Below are 4,054 nucleotides of genomic sequence, written 5' to 3' on the forward strand. Positions count from 1 at the left end.
AAATTTTCAGGAACACTTGGCAGGCTCATGCACTATCCATTATGTGCACGTAAGTTTCAGATGAAAGAGGGTCAAATTCGAGTTCATGGTGCTGTACAGTGTAGAGTGGTGGTAACTTTGGCTGGTGTTTCCATCTCGAATTAGCCATGTCTAATTTAATTGTGCTTATGATTCAGACAAAGTGTACCCAGTAGCTTTTATTGAGTGTTATGGGACGGCGAGGAGTTTATCACCTACAGGAATAAAATGAGTTTTTTTTTAATAAAGCCCTTTCGGTCTACAGATTCGTATGTTAAATGTATGTTATAATCTTGAAATCCTGCTTTAGTAATCCATTATTTGCTCTTTTGCTGAGTCAATTTGAATAAAATTAGCCAATCCCATGCTGTCACATTCTGAAGTCCATCTTTAACTGCTCCTGTGACAATCTATTATTTTCTTCTGAGTCAATTTAACTAAAATTTGCCAATTATCCCATGATACAACAATCTGAGATCCAACTTTAATGGTATAATCTTGACAATCTAGTATTTTCTTTCTTCGCTCAGTCAAATTAACAAAAAATTGCCAATTATCCCGTAATACCACAATCTGAGATCCAACTTTAATTGCGCCAGTAACAATCTACAATTCGCAAAATCTTGACAATCTAGTATTTTCTTTCTTCGCTAAGTCAAATTAACTAAAATTTGCTAATTATCCCATGATACCACAATCTGAGATCTAGCTTTAATCGCGCCGGTAACAACCTACAATATCTTCTTTAATGAGTCAGTTTAACTAAAGTTGCCAATTATGTCCCGTGGCACCACGCTTTGATATTCATCTTTAATTCCTGCTCTGAACATCTACTATTTGTTTTCTTTGTAATGACATTTTAAGAAATAATTGCCAATTATATCCCATGATACCACATTCTGAAATCCGCAATTATAACTTAGTACATTTTCACTATAATTTTCCAATCATGCCCCATCATACCACATTCTGAAACACACATTTGTAACAGAAGAACAAGATTCAAGAACCCTCTCAGATTCCTGTCCCTGGGAAGCTATACTCCAAGAGTCCAACTAATCAAACGCAAGATAAAAAGATTTCCAGGTAAACATTGTGAAACAATTGAAAAGAAGATTGCAAAATTTAACCCCTTTCAGAATGGAGAAATGATTACAACTAGGGAATAAGATTCTCATAATTCTGCATTTTTCTTAAAACCCATTGAATAGCATCCCAAACTAAAACCCACCGATAATTACAACGAACAGAAAAAGAGTCAGATGCAGCCTGCTCGCCCTAAAAACCCTAAATGCCAGCCAAAACCCTATAATAAAAACCTCATTAATCGATCCTTACCGGACACAACAGGCCACCACTTCTTATTTCCTCAACAATATTCAGCAAACAACATCTTCATCGAATTAAATTGTTACCATAGAATTCTAATGAAGATCAATCCGAAGACCTTGTTTGCTGGGTCTGAACTAAATCCTTATAGTTAATATCCAGGTCGGCCATGCTGGAACTAACCTTCGCCAGAATATGCGAATCGTTATAATGCGCCACGGCCTGGACGAATGCCTGAACACGCGACGCCGGATCCTCACAATCGAAGACAGAAGAATCCACAAAAACCCCATCGCACCCAATTTGCATCAACATGGCTGCATCTGCTGGGGTCGCGATCCCTCCAAACCCAAACACAATTACCGGCAAACGCCCCAATTGCTTCGTCAATTTCACCAATTCGAAAGGGGCGTTTATCCCCTTCGCGAACGCGTAAAGCTCATCCTCGTCAATAATCTGCAGCCTCCTGACCTGCCCGAGCACGGAGCGCAAGTTTCCGACGGCCTCCGCCACATTGTCGGATCGATTCCCGGCCGTCCTCACCATCGCCGCGCCCTCCGCAATACGACGCAGGGCCTCACCAAGGTCCCGGCAGCCGCAGACGAATGGACACCGGAAATTGTGTTTGTTTGTAAAATTCGAATCATCTGCCGGCGTCAGAGTCTCGCTCTCGTCTATGAAATCCACGCCCACAGCTTCCAGGATCTGGGCCTCCACAAAATGTCCGATTCGGGCACGGGATATGACAGGAATACTGACGGATTTCTTGATCCGCCGAACCAGACCCGGATCGATCATTCTGTTAACGGCGTCCCCAAGCGGCCCCGCCGCTGTCACTGCTACGGCTCCAGCCTCTTCTGCGATTCGGGCCTGCCTGGGATTATTCACATTGACGATCACACCACCCCGGAGCATCTGGGCCAAGGTAACTTTCATAGCATATGACGAAGATTTCTTCGAATCGCTGCTCCCACATTCCAGCAAGGCCACCACACCGGCATTTCCACTCCCAGACATTGTAGGCACAGGTTGGGCGTTCGAAACTCGGGGAGAATTTTTCGGAGAATTGGATTTCTCACAGAAATGGCTTGAATCTTCCACTTGGGTATGCAGGAAAGAGGATGGCGATGCTATGTATAAAGAAGGTGGTCGGTTTGTCTAGAGTGTTCTGGATGCGGAATTTGAAACTTCGCCTGCCACGCTCGTCGCCTTCGTGGGATTCGATTTCAACGGACTTTTTGAAATTAGGAGTTGATCGATTCTCGTATTTTAATATTTTGTACGGTAGAATATGGTTATGGGAAAATAGTGGTTACAAATAGTTGGATGCATGTTTCCACTCCAATCGAAGTTGATTAATTTTGGTAAGATCTTTAATTGTGGTTAGAGTATCTTGTTTAAGATTATTTAAATTTATTTTATGAAAATAAATATATAATTGTAAAAGATACTTAATTTTAAATAAGTTATTTTCTTTTAGAAGATTTTAGTTAGGAAAAGTGGCTAGCGAACCTGGCGAACATCGTATGCAGGGTTTATGTTGTAGGCTTTAACTTCAATAGATTTCTTGATTCGATCTTGGAGAATTCACTGTCGATGAAGACGAAGGTTCTCGCCCCTCCACAGTCTCATGCCTATGGCCTTGGTATGGCAGATTATGTGAAGATTTGCAGCCTAGGCAGAGGAGATGGCACTAATGCCATTAAAGGAATTTTTGGTACAGATCTGATTATGTTGTCCTCTTTTGGTCTCAATGGGAGCCTCAGGCTTGACAAGTTTCAAAGCTTCAATGTCTTCTTTCCATTTACCTGGGTTCTAGAGCATTGTATGTGCTTTTGAGTGCACCTAGACTAATCAAACGTATAGGCAAGATGGTTTCCTGCAATATGTTTGTCAAAATTCCTGGAAGGGATTCTTATTATGGATTATGGATAAACTGCAAATTTTTTTGGAATATTGCTTCTACCAGTCATTAACACATTGCTTCTTAGACCATTGATGGTTGGATTGTTGTGTAAATCTTTTGATTGTGGGAAGGATAAAGTGTTTGTCGAATCTTCAAACAGACAAGTCAATTTGGGGTTTGGTCAGGTTTGCAATCTATTTAACGAAAGCCTCCAACTAGAGAGTCTTCCAAGGGGTGTGGAGGTCGAGGACCTTCAAATGTTCTCCATCTTTGTTAGATCCCTGACCGGAGATTATTTGTGTTTTAAGGTAAAAGCGAAGGATTTGGTAGCTTTTGTTGTAATCCGTATTAAACAACATATAGGCATACCTGTGGGAGTGTTCAAACTCCTCTTCGAAGGGAGGATGTTGAAGTTGGAAAGTGACCTAAAAGCCTATGGTATTAAACAAGACGCTTCTATATCCCTTGTTGCAGGTCTGAGAGAAGGTGCTAGGGGTGGCAGAGCCTCTTCTTCTTCACGAGCCATTTCTTTCAAAGAAGTCCTAAATTTGGACCCAAATCCTCAGATTGCAAAGGAACTTTCTAGTTCAGCTTTTGTGGTGGAACATTTGTCAAATATCCCAACATTAGAGGTGAACAAGAGCATTCATAAGAAAATATCAACAATTTTTTAAAGTCAGGCCATTATATATCGTTTCAATGGATTTTGGCCTTCATCATCTGCCCTTAGGTATTGGGTTTGCCAGAATTGGATCTAGAACATAGATCTGCTTTTTTGCTCGAAGGGTTACTTCGTGGTTT

At 41.1% G+C, this 4,054-nt stretch overlaps 1 pseudogene; it reads right to left on the reverse strand.

Annotated features, from left to right (window-relative positions):
• Positions 1 to 1,111: 1,111 nt before the first annotated feature.
• Positions 1,112 to 2,588, reverse strand: LOC149219868 (putative pyridoxal 5'-phosphate synthase subunit PDX1 pseudogene; annotated as a pseudogene).
• Positions 2,589 to 4,054: the final 1,466 nt, after the last annotated feature.

The sequence above is a fragment of the Pinus tabuliformis genome, chromosome Q (assembly GCF_031772625.1).
Source record: "Pinus tabuliformis cultivar Carrire ecotype Pingquan chromosome Q, CPIR1, whole genome shotgun sequence".
Classification (NCBI taxonomy): Eukaryota; Viridiplantae; Streptophyta; class Pinopsida; order Pinales; family Pinaceae; genus Pinus; species Pinus tabuliformis.